General features: G+C 35.3%; 1 pseudogene; it reads right to left on the reverse strand.

The window, feature by feature from the left end:
• Positions 1-7,719: 7,719 nt before the first annotated feature.
• On the reverse strand, positions 7,720-7,981 carry LOC125938870 (cytochrome c oxidase subunit 6B1-like; annotated as a pseudogene).
• Positions 7,982-18,852: the final 10,871 nt, after the last annotated feature.

Here is an 18,852-nt window from a genome sequence, read left to right on the forward strand (position 1 = left end):
GCAGTTATGTTTCGATTTTTTTTTTACAGTGTTTAAAAAAAGGTATTTAATGAAGAGAAAAAAATGGCCTATGAAAACCAATTCTAAGTGGGACATGAACTAAGATTCTTTATTTGTTTATTTTTATTATTATTTTTTTAATGTTTATTTCTTACTGAGAGACAGAAACAGCACATGAGCAGAGGAGGGGCAGAGAGAGAGAGGGAGACACAGAATCTGAAACAGGCTCGAGGTTCCAAGGGGTCAGCAGAGAGCCTGACATGGCGCTTGAACTCACAAACTGTGATCACGACCTGAGCCGAAGTCAGACGCTCAACCGACTGAGCCACCCAGGCACCCCAAACTAAGACTTTTTTGTTTAGGGTTTGCTAGACGCTGCCATACCTGCTCCAACATCAGGCGGTCAGAGAGCACCGGGGCCTCATAGCTAGGCTCTGGAGATTAGAGGAAGGACCACCAGTAGATAAATGATTTATGAGTTAAGCAAGTTTTAAACATTTTCTTTTAATTTTATTGTTGAGGCAATAATAGATATAGGTAATTTAAATGCCATTTTAACATAAGTAGAAGATGTTTTATGTACGATGTACGATTTTATGTACGATATTTTATTTATATCTATAAGGTATTAAAATATTTAAAATACTAAAGATGTTGACCAAACTCATTATCTCAGTTTTCTGCCCCAACTATTCCAATACATAAAATTGTGGGTTTGTGCTTGACCTAAACCTGGCAAGGGTGAGGAATGAAGAATGGTGAAGAAGCAGCTTGTAGGGAAGTAGAGAAGTAGTTCCATTAAATTCTATATTAATAAACTGGGCTATATTTCAGAACATGCTGGTAGTAGATATCTCTACCACTGTAAATGTATCTATTTTTCTTAGTGACATTCTAAGCATCTAACATCTGTACACTGAGTTTTATTACAAAAAACAACATTTAGACAAATTAAATCTAACTAAAGTCAACATTTATATGACTATATCCAGTCTCAAGAACAGCAAACAAGTTGTAAGTACTAATGAGAAGATATTTGAGAGCTTATTACATCACTATTTGTACATGCGGATGCAGAGGAAGTGGCTAGGTCGTTTTGGTGGTCAATTATTAGAATTGTTTATACTCAGCTGGATAGCGATTTTCCAACTGAGTATGGATTATAAACAAATAGCATGTAACTATCTAAAGAGGTTCGGTGTTTAGTGCAGGCCAGAAGAAAGCTGGCCTTGAATGAGAATGAGGAAAACACGTGTTTTGTGTTTAGTAAAGTCACATTAATTAATATTTAGGATAACTATAAAGCAACCTCTTACCAAACAGGCCTTCTGGACAGGCAGGGTGCTTGTGATACTGGACAGAGATGGGGGTTTATGGAGGTTTTGCTGAAAGTGGTACTAGATTGTATCCTGAGACTCTGAAGATCTGACTAATGCGTGCAGGAGGGAATCTGGAGTTGAAAGTCAAGCAATCATTCCAGCCAAAGGTTCAATCTGGAAAGACTGGGCACAGAAAGAGAAATTGCACATGGCACAATGGGGTGAATCAATGGCTTATAGACCAAACGTGGGGTTCCTGGCAGTAGTCCATGAGACTTAGGTGCTGGTGTTTTATAACCTGTGACTCCCCTTTGGTGATAAGGAAGCCTGTTGTTAAGGCACTTTGTGATGCTTCCTTATAAACCAGAGGTTGCAAAATGTCATGTTTTGTTTGATCCATGTAGTACTTAACCACAGAGTGATTTAAAGATATTTGCATTAGTTGCCAACACTTAACACCAACACATACTAGATTTACAGCTTTTGTGAAAACATCAGAAATCTAGCATTATCAACCTTGCTGCCAGACATAGCATGGATAAACCTTGTGCTGGGCCACTCCTCTTGCAATGGCCATGCACTCTTCTATCCCCACCAGCCCCTAGTGTCCCAATCCCGCGGATAGGAGATGGTTGCCTTTTACCATCAGACTAATTTTGTTGTTTTGCGTACAGTAGAATTAAGACAAAACTAAGATATTTCTTAAACCCATTCTGTAGTGTTTTTTTTCAGTTTTAAAAGGCTTCTGTTAGAAAACATTTCAAACATATAGGAAAGTAGATATAGGTAATCCCCATGACCCTATTTCATGGCTTTAACTGTCATTACTCGTTACTCAAGTCCCATCTTGTTTCATCTATATACCCACCTCCTTCCCTCCACTGTATTATTTAAAAGAAAATCTCTGACATCCTAGGATTTTCTCTGTGTTTCGGCATGTAACAATAAAAGATAGGAACACTTATGTAAAACAATCACATAATCATAATATAGTCACACCTAAACATTAACAATAACTATTTATGCAAAATATCCAGTGTGTTAAAATTTCCAATGGCCTCATGCATGTACGTTACACGTTGTTTAAATCAGGATTAAAATAAGGTATATACAAGGTAATTGACTGATGTCTTTAAAATATCTTCTAATTTATAGCTTCTCTCAGTCTCTGTATCTGTCTGGTTTTTTTCTTTCTCTCAATCCCCCCCACCCCTTTGTCTCTTTCTTCTGATCACTTATTTGTTCAATAAACCTGGTTGATTGTTTTGTAGTTTCTCACAGTCAAAAATTTGCTCATTTACCATGATAAAATTTAACATGTTCCTCTATTGTCTGTATTTATTGTAAACTGGATTGAATTTTTTGGAAATAGTATTTCATTGGCAGTGGTATCTTCTATCAGGAGGCATATAATGTCAGGATCTCTCTCTTACTAATGTTAGTGTCCAATGCCTAGATCCAGCAATTCATGAAAGGTTGCAAAATGTTGATGGTCTCATTAAACTATCCTGTCCTTATTTAATACCTGAAATACTTCTATTAAGAAAAACATTCTCTTGTTTATTATTTGTTTACCTAGTGGCACAGTTCTTACAGGAAAGGCTGAATAAATGTTTGATTATTTTCTTCTATTTATGAGTTTCTCAAAATAATTGGCATCCTCCATTTGAGACTAATTTGTATTTTTTTAGTATTATGGGCTCATGTATTTAAACATATTTCTTATGTCTCAATCCATAGGAGGTATTGTCCTTACTGATGCTTATATTTGTCTATCTTTAACTTCATTTGGATTCACCCTAGTGAACTTTGAAAATTCCTTTGTTACTTGTTGGACAAACTGTTCCAATCTCATCATGTACATTTTTAGCCCAGACATAGACTTCAGGAATCCTGGCTCCTTTGAGTGAGGATTGGTATTTAAAGACTGTGATCTGGATGTTGGGAGCCATTTAAAGTTAAAGATAACTTAGAGAACCATGTATTAATTTTCTTTATTTCTTAAACCTGACTCACTTTACTCATTGTCTTTCTTGCCCTCATTATCATTTCAGTTTGCAACTCTTGCTCAAAACCAATTCTAAACCATCAACCTATTGGTCTAAATGCAGAAGTATTCTACAACAGGGTAAAAGGTAAAGAATTTGAATTACTTCACAATAAGAGAAAAAAAATGGGGAGGAAATAATTGAAAATTACAATTAATTTTACTTGCAAATCTCAGTCTGAACTTCTACTTATAAATAGCAGAACCCAGACACTGTTTACTCACTTGTGAAATAAACCATGCCCTTGGTGTCCGGGACTAATTGCTTTATTTACTCTGAATTTCAGAGGATCTTTCTTTTGAGATTATCCATGTGGAAACACCCTATCAAGTTGGTAAAACTTAAGTGATGCTAAATTTAACTGACATTTTTTTTATTACCGGAAAGGAAGACAAAAAGGAAACTAAGGTTTATTGTCTACAATGTACTAGTGATTTTCAAATACATTATCTCATCCTCATTATCACTCTACAAGGTAGTATATCTCCATTTTTTTTCTTACTAAAGTTCATTAAATCTGGAATTACCAAATTTAAAGAAAAAAATTCCAAACATTTTTCACTATAACATTTTGAAAACTCAAAAGTAAGAAAAGAAAGGTAAGAATGTGGTGGGGGAATGTTTTCTTAGTGATCAACATGAATAGCATTGAAGTTCTGGTTTCATTCTATGTAAAGAAATTCATCCCATGAAATTGATTGACTTTCATTTATTCTCAAGAAATTATATTACCCCAAAGAGAAGGGATGTTTATGGACACTATATTAGTCAAGAGAGGCTAGGCTTTGCAGAATAGCATAACGGTTTGTTTGTCCCTCACCATTGCTTATCTATTATAGGTCAATAGGAGGCAAGGTTGAGAGAAGTTCTCTTCCACACAGTCACCACCTGACTAGGTCTCACTGCCTGTAGCTATATAATTTGGAACAGGTGATATGGGAGGTGTCAGCAGAAGGAGAAGAGAGACTGAAGAATGCACTCATATGGTTAAATGTCTAGGGTGGAAATGACTTACCACATAAGCTCACGGCCCATTGGCCAGAATTAGTCTGAGAGGAACATTTGTATGCAGTAAGTTTATTGGAAAGTGCTCTAAGAAACACCTGTAAGAGAGTGAAGAAAGCAGGTTTGGACAGAGGGAGAGCTTGCACTGTGTGCAGAGACAAGAAATGATGTTTTAGGGAACTCTGGAGCTGAGATGGCACCTCAGACTTGTCCCAAATGCTGGGCCTTTGTACCCTAGCATCCAGTCAACTGGATAGAGCCTGCCTTTAGCTTCAGATCTAATGGAGATGTACTTGGTCTCCTAATGCATTTCTATCTATAAAGCCCATTTAATTGGTTAAATCATATTAATCTTAGTATATCATATTAATCTAATCTATTTCAAGATTGATATTTCTCAGTTAGTGAGAAATTTGGGAACTATAATCATATTTGCTTTAAACCATTAAGGAATTATGGGACGAAGACCCTTCATTAAAATTTTCCCTTTAGATGTATTGCAGAAGAGATTTTTTATTTTGATGATTGTTAAGATTTTGGGTAATAGTCTCATGCTCTAGAGGAAGATCAATGGTTGAGTTATTTCTAATCAGAAATTCCAACTTTTCCAGAAAGCTACTGGTCTTAAACAACAGAGAAATTGTATCATCTAATACAGTGTCAGTATTTGTCTTCCTAATTTTATTTCTGGGGTGTGCTGAATATTAGTATTAAAAAGTATGTTATTACAGCAGAGGTTTAGAAGAGAAAAACAATGAAAATGTTGAAAAAATGCCACAAATCTAGCAAAAATATTTCTTTCCTTTTTTTTTTTGCAAACTATTTTTTATGATTTGGAAAAAAGGTGGGTTTTTCCCACTATTATTTCACTGTTTAGGTGCACTATTATTTATATAATTATGGAAAAGAAAGACGAGTAGAGGGAAGCAAGAATTGTAGTTTTTAAAAATGTGATGTAAAAGTCCATATTCACTTGTCAAATAGATTATTTCTTACTCTCAAGAATAAGCAGAAGAATCTTATTAGAATATATGTTTTGCAACATATAAAACTTTTAGGTACATTTTTTTTTATCCAAGAGATTTACTGCAAAATGGTCACAATTAATTACATTATAATTCTCCTGTGAAATTATGTTTCTCTTTTCCTGTATTTGCTTTATGCAGGTGCTTAACATAAATTTATAAACATGATAGCAAGTGTATTTATCTGGAGATCTGCACTGGTAATAAAGTAGCCAGCAGTCATATGTATTTAGCATGTAAAAAATGTGGTTACCCTAAATTGAGATGTGCTTTAAGCTGAAAATACACACTAGATTTTGAAGACTTACTATGAAAAGAATATTAAATTTTTCATTAATAACATTTTATTGATTACATGTTAAAAATAATATTTGGATGCATTAAGTTAAATAACATATTATTAACATTAATTTTACCTGTTTATTTTTCTCATTTTTTAATATGGCTACAGAAAATGTGAAAATATATTTGTGACTCAAATTTGTAGCTCCCATTATATTTCTGTTAGATAGTGTGATCTAAATTATTAGTTTTTTCTCCAATATTTTATTATGAAAGTTTTCAAATATAAAATAGAAAGGCTAAAACACTTTTACAGTAAACATCTGTTCTTCTACAATCAACATTTACTAGACTTGTCTTATCCTGTATATAGCTATGTTTTTTTAAAAAATTTTCACCAATCCATCTGATTTTCAGAGTAAGCTGCAGACATCACTCTATGTTCCTCTAGATACTTTAGCGGGTAGAAACTAGTTTTGAACTCTATTAAAAACTGAATATTCCTTTAGCCATGTTCTTGCTTCTTTAGATCTGAATGTGTTGGTAAACAGAGGCATAAACAGACTAAATATATCAAATCAGATTTAATAAATCTTCTGAGTAAAAGGAACATTTAATCTCTGTTGACATTAAAGTACAGATCTAGATTACCCAACAAATATTTGGAAACCTTATAACATTAAATACTGATTAGAAAAAGATTGCTACCATCTTCTGAGCAAGTGGCATAACAACCAGGCTGTGTTCCAAGCCAACTGAGTTACCATGGATGGTTATATAACTTTGAGCCTCTGGTAGAATGTTTATCTCACAAGATTATAGTGATTAAAAGAAATAATAATATGTAACTGATTTGCTTGAGGTTTGGGCATATACTAACTTTTATTTTACTATTTTTTTAAATGTTTATTTTGAGAGAGAGAGCAAGAGAGCGCATGCGTGTGCACATACGGGAGGGAGAGAGGATCTTAGGCGGGCTCTGTGCTGACAGCAGAGAGCCAGATGGTGATGTGGGCCTTGAACTTACAAACTCAGGAACCATGAGTTTGAGCTGTGAGATCATGACCTAAGCTGATGCTTAACTGACTGAGCCACCCAGGTGCCCCAGGCATATACTAACTTTAAAAAATAAACTTAACTAGAAATGAATGTAAAGTATTTGTAGTATTTTGTCTGGCAGGTTGATCAGCAGATCCCTTGGCAGTGTAGGAATATCACTAATAAGGAAAAAGAACATTCTTATTGATGGTTCATCATTGACAAATATACCAGAAAGACATATGTTATGTAATACCCTCAAAAGAAAAGGACATATGTTTCTTCCTTGTTTTACTAATAAATATCTTATAGAACTATCCTGAGACTTCTGTCAACATTTACCGGATTGAAAACTCCTAAACAATTTGGATTTATGCTTGTGGCTGAGATGGGAAACTTGATGAGAAAACGTGTTTATGGAATTAAATTGCTGGTGATTCACTAACAGATGATGGGCCGGTTGAAAATAGGATGGTTAGCTGTGTTGTTTTCCACTCTCTGTGTATAGCTATATGGTCAACCATGTTAAATATCCTTTAACATTGTTATGATACTGAACATTTTTTACTATTATCCAAATAACATAGACACATAATTTTAAAAAGTTTTAACAAATAAAACCAGATGTCACCTCCTTTCAGTTTCCTTGCTCTTGTTACTACTTAAAGGCAATTATTTTGAACTTTTAAACTACTTTGAAAAAAAATTAAAAAAATAAACTACTTTGTGGTGTTTGCTTACATATTCCTAAATCGTTTCAAAGCATTGATAGCTTTTGGTGTGTTATTTTTAGATATTTTATATTTACTTTATGTTAAAGTAGGTAAAACCTCTAGTTCTTTTTTCTTCTTTTCTTTTTTTCTTTTCTTTTCTTTTTTTTTCCTTTCCTTTTTTTTTTTTTTTTTTTCACTTTTCCAATGAGTATTTATCATTGGCTAGGCCATGATTCAGGATCCCAGAGTTGGAATCACCATGTACTCAGGTCCTCCTTCACCACCCTGTTCAGATCTTCGCAGGAAACTTGCCTTCTGCCCTGTGGTGGTCCAGGCTGACACACAGGATATGGGGCAGAGGGACTTGTCCACATGCAGGTACCATTTGCACGGGGAGACATCACCACCCCCTTAACAGTCATTGCCTTCTCACAGTGGTGAAAGTCCCAGTGGTTCTGGCAGCAGTTCCTAATCTGGTTCTGGTTGGGGAAGTGGTTGTCAAAAGGGGCAGTCTGTTAGTTCATGATTTTGGTCTTGCTGTCTTCTGCCATGCTACTGACTCTTAAAGACACCCTGAAGCACCCTCAGCAAAGATGGAACGTTTAGTTCTTTTACATTCCCCTTACAATTCACATATCAACCCAATATAGTTATAACTCAGTTTTTAAAATCCGTAGCTAGAATTATTATTATGACTTTGGAAACCTTTTTCATTGCTGAGCTAAATGGTACAGATGTAGGCTCTTTATCTGCACTTTAAAATTTTTCCTGGAGTTAATCATTGTTTTCTTCTTTTCATTTACTTTGTTTCTTTTTGAATCAGGAGTTAAGTTTTCTACCCCTTCTAATAGTTCTGCAAAGTTTCTCAATAGATTTCCTACTATTTAAACCTATCAATAATCTTTCATATACTTCTTTTTAATGTAGGATTTTTCTCTTGAAACCATCCATCCTCCTCTTCTAATCTGAACAAATTACTATCTATGCTTCCCCTTGACTGTGGAATTTCTTTCATATATCTCTCATGCTTGACCTCAATTTCTCAGGACTCATGTTTTTTTCTTCTTCATTTAGTCACACATTTTGAAGAGAAATTTCTCCAAAAGCTTCATGAAAAAGGATAAAAAAGAAGTAAGTAATTTTTTGAGTCTTTGAATATTTGAAAAGTCCTTATTTTTACCTTATTTTACCTGATTGATATTTTGGTTGGCTCTAGAATTTAAGATTAAGAATCTTTTTTTTTCCACAAAGAATCTGGAGGGCATGGTCTTTGTCTTCTAGCATTTAATTTTGTAGTTGAGTAATCCATTCCCAGTCTTTTAAAGTAATTTTATTTAAAAAAATCTGGAAGCTGTTAAGGTTTTTTCCTTCCTTCTCTCTTTCTTTCTTTCTTTCTTTCTTTCTTTCTTTCTTTCTTTTTTCTTTCTTAGATTTCATAATTAAATGAGTTGGTGTAAGTCCCTCTGCCCTTATTAATTTATTGAATATTCCATTAGTCCTTTCTATGTAGAGATTATTTTCCTTATTCTGGGAAATATTCCTCTTCATCTTTTACTCTTCAGAGTGGGGGATAATATTCTCCCCATTCTCTTTTTTATGAATTCTTTCTGGAATAGGTACTTGCTGAATGTACAACATCTTGGATCAGTTTTCCAATTTTCTTTTTTTGCTTTTCTATTTACTGTCATTTTTGGCTTTTAAATTCTATTTTCTAGGATTTTTTTTTTTTTTACTTTATGTCATTTATTGACTAACTCATTTATTGACTATTTTGTTTGGGTATTATTTTAAATTTCAAAGAACACTTTTTCTTTTGTTTTCTGATTATTCCTATTTTTATAAAGTCCTAATCTTGTCCCACTAAAGAAAAATCAGGATTCCTTCAATATTTTCTTTCCCCCAACCCCCGCACCATCTTAGCTTTTTCTGAAGTGCACTTTACAGTTTGTTTTGGTCATTGTTTTGAATATTTCAGACTGTCCCTTGACATTCTCTGATGATCAATACATATTCAAGATGAAACATTAATAAAGAGATGGGAAGTTCTTTGTGTTGGGGCAGATTTGTCCATTGGTTTGGTAGATCTGTGTAATTTTTGTGGAGTGGTTGAGTGTTCCTAGAGAAAGATCCTCCAGGCTTCTGCTCTGAAATTGTAAGTCTCAGCTGGCATACGGGAGGATGGATAGGTCCAGGAACTGTTTAGCTCACCACTAGGTATGGAGATTTTTACTAAGTTCTCTCTTTCTCTCCCCCCATCACCACGCAGAAATTAAGTTCAATATCTTACTTCAGAATTACTTTGGGTCTTGTTTTCCAACTCTGGAACAATTTAGGTTCAGTTTCTCTTGGGAAAAAAAATCATTATCTTCAGTGTACTTGAGGTGTAGTGACCTAAAAGCACAGAGAGGGGACAATCTGGGAGTCTTACTGCTTCTTTTAAACATTTATAAATATTCCTGCTGTCTTTAAATCTTTGACATGCCCACCTTAAGAGATGCCTGACAACCCTGTTTGTTCTCTGTATTTAAGAACCTCGTATGGTTTGTCCTCTCTGTTTTTATCTTATTTTTGTTTCCCTTCCCCTGTGTTCATCAGTTTCATTTTTTAAATTCCACATTTGAATGAAATTGTATGATATTTGTCTTTCTCTGACTGACTTATTTTGCTTGGCATAATACACATTGTTGCATATGGTAAGATTTCCTTCTTTTTGATCACCAAGTAATATTCCATCTATCTATCTATCTATCTATCTATCATCTATCTATCTATCTACCACATCTTCTTCTTCCATTCAGCAGTAAATGGACATTTGGGCTCTTTCTATAATTTGGCTGTTGTCAATAGTGTTGCTATAACCATTTGGATGCATGTGCCTCTTCAAATCAGCATTTTTTTAAAAATTTTTTTTTAACGTTTTTATTCATTTTTGAGACAGAGAGAGACAGAGCATGAATGGAGGAGGGTCAGAGAGAGGGAGACACAGAATCTGAAACAGGCTCCGGGCTCTGAGCTGTCAGCACAGGGGCCCGATGCGGGGCTCGAACTCACGGATCGCGAGATCGTGACCTGAGCCAAAGTCGGCGCTCAACCGACTGAGCCACCCAGGCGCCCCCAAATCAGCATTTTTGTATCCTTTGGGTAAATATCTAGTAGTGCAATTGGTGGGTTGTAAGGTAGTTCTATTTTTTGCTTTTTGAGGAGACTGTAGAAGGGTATTTTTAAAAGAAGAATTAAGAGGAGTTTTCTTTACATCCAATTTTAAATACTTTCCTTTATTCTTCATCTTTGTTTTGCAATTCCCTCTTAATATCATCTGTTTCTTAGTCTTTTCTTTTTTCTTACCTTAAGTGCTACATTATTCATAATTATCTCACCTATTTTTATGAAATAAACATTGTCTCAATATAGGATTATTGCCCACTGCTAAATAAATGCTGGTTTGTTTTTGTTTTTGTTTTTTTGTTTTTTTCCCCCACAGAGAGGTGGTCTGTTTGCCATCTTCTCCTGATCATCTTTCCCAAATATTTAAAACTGGGATAGGTTTCATTTCCACATGTAACTCTAATTCCATTGTAGCATTTACCATATTATATTGAAGTGACTGGTTTGCTTGTCTTCCTAAAATTTCACCAAGAGTAGGAACTGCATCTCATTCATTACCGTATCCCCAGTGCTCAGCTCAATAACCTCAAATATAATAGGCACTTGGGAAATATTTGTTAAATTAATGAGTGTTAAAATGCATAGATAATTTTCACTAGTGTAAAACGGTAAAATATTTTAGTTCATTAGGCTTATGATTGTTATTATTTTGATCATTATAAGAAATAGTGAAAACTAAAAATTTTAAGATCATATCTCAGCACTAATTATCCTTTTATTCTTTCACTGCAATTAGTGAAAAATGTGACTTCTTAAATGTTTCAAAGAATACCTTTGAATAATTCTATTAATACTTTTTTTGTAGTTCCATTGCAGTTTTGTTAGCCCAAGTTGTTTTAACCTTCAAAAATTTTGCCTTTCAGGTCTTAATTCTAGTGCATTTTTAGGATTTCTGTCTAGTGCTTGCTTTTCTCCTCACTATGAAGAACTGTATAAGAGAAAGGAGGCAGGCATTATAATACACTTTTTTTCATACTGAGATAAACAAAGAACTGTGAGTGGAAAGGTTTATGTGCATGAAATATTTATGCTAGAATGAGGAATCCTTCACACTATAATATAATTGTGATTGTCTCTCTCAGAGTAGTTCTTGGCTTACAAAACAAAATGCTACCCCAGGCTGAACTTCAAAGTAGGTGGAGGCTTCAAAGAGATAGACATTCAGCAGAGACAAAAAATAGAAATAAAAATGAAGCAGAGAGAGAGAAAGAGAGAGAGAGAGAGAGAGAGAGAGAGAGACAGAAGGCTCAGAGGTAAGTCGGGATGAAAGCACAATACAACGCACCATGCTTAAAATAAACAACTATGAACATGCCTCAGATACAGTACTTTTGTATTTTCACTGATGGAAATCAGTTTTGAGACGTCCAAAAAAAGATTTTTAAGTGCATTTATTTAAGCAGCTGAAATATTTATTTTTGATGTTATCAGCATGTGGTTCAGGTTGTCTTTGAACATGCTTGATTAAAAAGTGATTTGGCTTAGCTCAGTGTTTTGCTCATCAAAGGAATAAAGCAGTACTGGAGATTTTCACAAATAATCTTTTTAAATACCATGAATACAGTTAGCTATGTTCCTAAAATAATGTTTCCCAGTTCCCTTTGGATACTTATGTACATGTGCAATAATAGTAAAATAAAAAGAAGTCTGGGATTTATTTAGGTTAAAATCCAGTAAAAGGAAAGGGGATGGTATACATTTCATAAAGTTAATTCCTAATGATTGTCTTTATTATGCATGTATATATGCTCATTAATGAACATTTATCAAAAATAAACAAAAAGAACAAAATGCTCATAGTTGCAATTTACATCCATACGAGCATTCTTAGCATTTCAGCATATTTTCTTCAAACCATTCTTTTTTATGGTATTATTTATGTTAAAGTTCTTTTCATTATAAATAATTTTTAACTATGGTGAATAACAAAGAGAAGAATAACAGGTAAAGATAATGAAAAAAATGATCAGGAAAGGGAAGTAAAAATTTTTATTTCTGGTACTTTCCAAATACTGAACTTTGCTTTCTCATGACAGTCAGAAAACTGCAATGAACACACAGACCCAAAAGCTTTGAAAGTACTGGGCAATAACACTTGCAGAATTTAAATGGAACACGTTATTTGGACTCCTTTGCCATGAAAGTAAAATAAAACCTTACAAAATAAAATGCATATTTGGAACATCATTGACTGGTTCCCCTTTATGTACAAGATGTCATGCAGGGGACATTGTGTCAAAATCCATGGACATTTTTAGCCCATAGCATATAGTGCTTGACCCAAAGTAGACGCTTAAAAAATATTCTTTTGGGGAAATTAATGATGTTTTTAACTGCACTAGACTGTGAAAATAATACAACAGTTGGCCTGTATTCAAAAAGATTGTGTAATATTGTTGGGAAAATGAGTCAATACACAAAAATGTGAAATGTGAAAATGAGAATATTAGAGGAGTTCCGAGAAGACAGTGGCCAGTGGGGCATGGAGTGTGAGAAACATGGAGAAAGAAAGATGTGAGATGAGCCTTAAAGCTAAGTAGAACTAAGTAGATTTTAAATTCTCTGGCTTAGTTAACTAAGGAAGGAGAGATGTCACAGATGGGAACAACATCAGGAGCAGCAGTTGAGAGAAGATACTGGCCATGGCATGTCTGCAAAATAGTATGAAATTGGAAGACTAACAGAAGAATGGTATCCTGAATGCTCAGGTTTAGGGATAAAGCTACAAGAAAGCGGTCATGGAATAATTAGACATCAAATAAGTAGTTACAACTGTGATGAAATTTACAAATGTAAAGTTGTGTACCACGTATATGGGAGTATAATTGGCGTGTTAAGCACGTAGGAACAATGAGTGTAGCGGCAATGCACCTTTATGTTATTTCTCATTAGCTCTTTAAAATTTGGTGAGGAGTGATCTTCCTCTGTTTCTATGAAAACTCTAGTAGTGTCATGTTTCTCTCATGGTCACTTTAAATCGCAAATACTTTCTAAATCAGAAATTACAGCGTGCTTGTCTTTTGTAATAGTCAAAATTTCCAAGTCCATTCAATGCACAAGCTATCCACTTCTATCTAGGCTTCTATAGGAGTAGAGGTATGGTTGCCTTTTTCTCTCTCACTCATCTCCTTACCCTTTTACTGCTTGCTTTTTCTGGCTCTTCTAGGGGGAAAGGGTGGAGGTGTAAAGCAGCAAGGGAGGGAGGGGAACAGAAAAATTTTTATTTGACTAGGATTATCCTAAAGTGATCTTTTGGTTTCTGGGCGTGCCTGGCATGTCTCTAAAGCTGACTCTGTTGAGGGTGCTTTGTGTATCCTTATTAGGGCCTCTTACCTGTGCTTTCCTTCATAAGGTAATATATTCTCCTCTTGCAGGTTGTATATACCTTCTTCATGCCCTGAGAATCTTGTGATACCTTTAGCTTATCTCCACTGAGAACTTCTTCCCACTCCCCCTCTGCCTCCCTCTGTCCTGACAAGAACCTATTAGGTAGGGCCTAAATCAATTCCACATCTGCTTTCTACTATGCATGACCCACAACTGGATTTGGGGACCCCAACACAGCCTTTGTCCCTATAGATTCTAGGAATGCAGGCTGATTTCAAGGCAGCCCTCTCTTCCTCAGGTTATCTTTTAACATATAGACCATTTCTCATCCTTCTTCAATTTTCTGGACAGCACACCAAAGACACCAGTTTCATTTGCTTCCCTAACTGGAGGTGACAAATAATGAACCCTTTAAAAGATCTCTTTGAAGTCACTTTCACTAGGCTTGAGGTGCAAATGAAGAACCCTTTTCCACTAATGGACATTAGCCCAGGTATTTCCAAAAAATTCTCATCTTAAAAAATTCTTTCTCTCAATAGGAGTGTGAGGGTGAAGAGTTATTAAACTGATTTTGATACTTTTCTCTAAAAGTTTCCATCTTGGTTTGACACTTCACTTTGGTAAGGATTTCTTTTTTAGAGATTTGGATAAAACTTTCATTTTATATCCTTGTCTGGAAGCATTTAATAGGGTACCTGACAGTTTATGAGACCAGGAAATATTTTCCTGTGGAAATGAACAGAGAAATTTCATGGAATTCAAGAAGAGAGCATTTGAAGAATGGAAGATTGCTCCACAGTAAGAAAGGCATCTGGGGACCCAAGTAAGAGAAAGACTGAGAAGAACCCATTTTCTTGGGGAGCAAAAAGGTTATTGATGATCTTGGCAAGAATAGTTTCTTCCATTAGTTAAATTCTCTGAGGTTGAGGAAAGAGGGGGAAGTAACAAAATGGAGACTGCATGTGTAAGGAAACAAACTACGAATTTCAGAGCTTCAGAAAATTTGGAGTGAAGAAGAGGGAAGTTGGGAATTCTTTTCAGACATAAGTGCTGGAGGAGGGAGTCAGTGGATAAATAGTGGTTCAGGATACCAGAGACAGAAGTGATCATGGAAAAGGAGAGACAAATGGGCTCAACAAGACTGCAGGGGATGAATCTAGAGCTGAGTTAATCATTAGTCTTGAGCAGGAGACTCTTACAAGTGTACCAGGAGAAAGAATGTGTGTGGGTGCAGACCAAATGTGAAGATCTGGTGTTTGAAAGCTGAGGACTATATATGGCTTGATGTCTTCTACTTTCTCTGCTTAATCACAACGTCCTCGAATGACTGTTTTTTGGAATTGAGAAAAATAAAATAAACCCGAATAGCAGAAGTCCTTTAACTAGTTTTTATATCTGGATTTGACATGATAGGAAAGATATGTACAGAGGAAAATTACGAAACATATAAGTATAAATATGGGGTTGTGATGATTAATAATTTTAGTTAGTGCCTACTTTGCCCAAGAACATGTGCTAAGCACTTTACAAACCTACATCCAATTCCCTATCTCCACTCACCTAGACTACAGTGGATTTCCAATCCACTTTTGCTCCTATAAATCATTCTCTGTTCAGCAGTGAAAGTGGGTTTTTAAAAAATGCAAACCAGAACATGCCCCACTTGAGCCTTGGCATGGCTTCCAAGTGCCTGGAGATATGTCCTGCATCTTCTGGACCCTTCCTGCCCCTTCAACCTCATCTTTCCTTTGTTGTGCATTATACTATTTTGGAGTTATTGTAAATAAATATGTTTTTATTTCACTTAAGTTTTCTAATAGTTTTTACAAGGGATATAAAAAAGCTACGGAGTTTTGGGGCACCTGGCTGGCTTAGTCGGTTGAGCGTCCAACTTCGGTTCAGGCCATGATCTCACAGTTCATGGGTTTAAGTCCCGTGTCAGGCCCTGTGATGACCACTCGGAGACTGGAGCCTGCTTTGGATTCTGTGCCTCCCTCTCTCTCTGCTCCTCCCCCATTCATGCTCTGTCTCCGTCTCTCAAAAATAAATAAAAGTTAAAAAAAAAAAAAACTACTGAGTTTTACTTCAATTTATTAATTGTCTGGTAATACTTCAAAATATTATTTAGGTTAAATCTTTTGCAACATACATATAGAATGAATGCACTGAAACAAATGAACTTTTCCCCAAACCCCAAACTCCTTTATCATATAGCTTGAAATCCTATTTTGGTTTGAGTAAAAAAAGAAACATCTAGAATGTTGTATTCTCATTTCTATGTAGGGATAGCAGCAGTCAATGCATGGCAACAAGAATTATGGGAAAATGTCAACATCTAGTTTTCCACTCCTTTATTCATTCAGACCTCTCTCTGGCTCCATTTTGTTTTTATACAGCTTTCTCTGAATGAATATGTGTTGGGCATAATATCAAGATAAATTTTCTGTTATTTGCCATAGTGGTGCTTTTTGTAACACTACACTTAGCCTTATTCCATATTTAATGAACCCATAAATTTAGGGTAATTTTAATAAGGCATTAATTAAAATTTTCTATGAGGATAAAATGTGGCTCATGAGGTTCTAGCATGGCCTGCTTTCCTTCCTTCCTTCCTTCTTTCCTTCCTTCCTTCCTTCCTTCATTCCTTCTAGTAATTAACAAGAATTTGTCTGCCTGAAACCAGTATTGCAGTGTATGTTAACTAACTAGAATTTAAATAAAAATTAAAAAAAAAAAAGAATTTGTCTGAATATCCTTAAATCAACATTATCCAGAACAAATAAAGAAAATGTAAATACATGGTTTGGTTTTAGCAATTCTTTGTATTCTAGTAATTAAAACAAGGATAGGTAAAACTGAAAATAATTTCTACTTAAATGTTTTGGGAGAAGAACATTAGGAGATGTTTACTAATTCAGTGTGATCTCCACAAACTGACACCTTTAGCTATTTTTAAAATTTTGCAATGGGTCAATAGATTTACAATTTACACAAATTAAGGGGAATGTTAGAAAATATGAAGATATTGGGGTGCCTGGGTGGTTCAGTCAGTTAGACATCTGACTTCGGCTCAGATCATGATCTCACAGTTCATGGGTTCAAGCCCCGCGTTGGGCTCTTTGCTGACAGCTTGGAGCCTGGAGCCTGCTTCGGATTCTATGTCTCCCTCTCTCTCTGCCCTTCCCTGCTCATGCTCTGTCTCTCTCTGTCTCTCAAAAATGAATAAAACGTTAAAAAAATTTAAATAAAGAAAATATGAGGATATTTAAGTAACACAAGTATCTCAAGTTAATGTGTTTGAAACAGTATGTATATTTTTCTATGATTTATACATTGCTGCTCATTTTTATAAAAGTTTTAAAAACCATTCTCTCTTTGGTACTTCCTTAAAATATCTGAATAACTTTTGTAAATATTACTTATGTAGTAATTGGCAAGGAAATAAACATCACTCACAAAAGTCAGAAAATAGATCTTAATTCAACATAGTTAGTAATAGTTTTCTTCCATGTTTAGTATATATACATAGATTGATTTGGGTTTTGTTATGGGGCATTTGAATCCAAGTATGTAATTTGTTCCAAGCAATTATTTCCCTACTCTACCTTAATAGCTTTCATGACCTCTATATTCCATGGACTATAAGGGTAGATGCATTTGTTTTACTGATTTAATATTTGCTTTAGGGAAGACATAAATGAATACAAAGAACCAGAAAAGATGGTTTAACAAAATGCTACCAAAAAAAATCTTATACACAGAGGATCTGGTATGGCTACTAATTCAGCCAATCCTTTCATCTTCGGGAAGCTACTCTATGTTTTACCTAGAATGCCAAGGAGACAGGCATCTTCATGCCCCTATCACACTTATTAGGTAGGATTCCATGCGTTAGAACAGTGGCTCTTAAAGTGTGGTCTGAAGACCAGCAGCATCAGCATCACCTATGAACTTGTTAGAAACGCAAAATTGTGGGCTCCACCCCAGGCTTGCTGAATCAAAACTCCAGAGTGTAGGGCAAGGGACCTGTATTTTAACAGGACCTCTGGGCAATTCTGAGAGTCACTGACCAATAAGTTGCACGTAGCTCGCACAGTTCCTGGGGATGGACTAGAGCTCCATGCAGAACATTATGGATTTATTATACATGGCTTAATTCTGCTTCTTTCTTAACTGAGCCATCATATCCTTCCTCTAGGTATAATGACATGATGGAAATCTGTATGCAGAATTAGATGGGAGAAAAGAGAATTATTCCCTATCTTCTCTATGTTTAGGCTTTTTTGTTATGTAAGACAGAAATCCCAACACAAACTGGTTCAAATAAAAAAGAGTATTCACTCAGTAACTGAGAGCCTAAGAATGAATAATAGTAATAGGTAGCATTTATGGAATGCTAAGTTTGTGTCAGACACTGGTCTAATGGCTTTTCTTGCATTAATTCATTAATACTTACAAAACTTTTCTGAAGATTGTTATATCTCCATTTTAGAGAAGCAGAAATTTAGGCACAGTGAAGTTAAATAGCAGGGTTGGGATTCAAACCTAGACAGTGGACCTAGCTTCAGACTGGCTTGATCAGAGGTCAAGTCACATCACTGGAAATCTTTTTGCTCTCAAAGTTCAGCAGAAGTCCTGAGTCTGACTCATGTCATCTCAGGATCATAGGCTCATGTCTGAACCAATCACCATAGCCATGGGGGTGGGATGTACTAATCAGTTAAGAACAATCAGGACCATTCTCAGAGGTGAGGGTAGAGTCAGGAAATCAACCCTCTTCACAGGGTACTTTTTTTTTTTTTTTAATATTTTATTTATTTTTTGAGACAGAGAGAGAGAGAGAGAGAGAGAGAGAGAGAGAGAGAATGACTAGGGGAGGGTCAGAGAAAGAGGGAGACACAGAATCCGAAACAGGCTCCGGGCTCTGAGC

This window comes from Panthera uncia (genome assembly GCF_023721935.1).
Source record: "Panthera uncia isolate 11264 chromosome B2 unlocalized genomic scaffold, Puncia_PCG_1.0 HiC_scaffold_24, whole genome shotgun sequence".
Classification (NCBI taxonomy): Eukaryota; Metazoa; Chordata; class Mammalia; order Carnivora; family Felidae; genus Panthera; species Panthera uncia.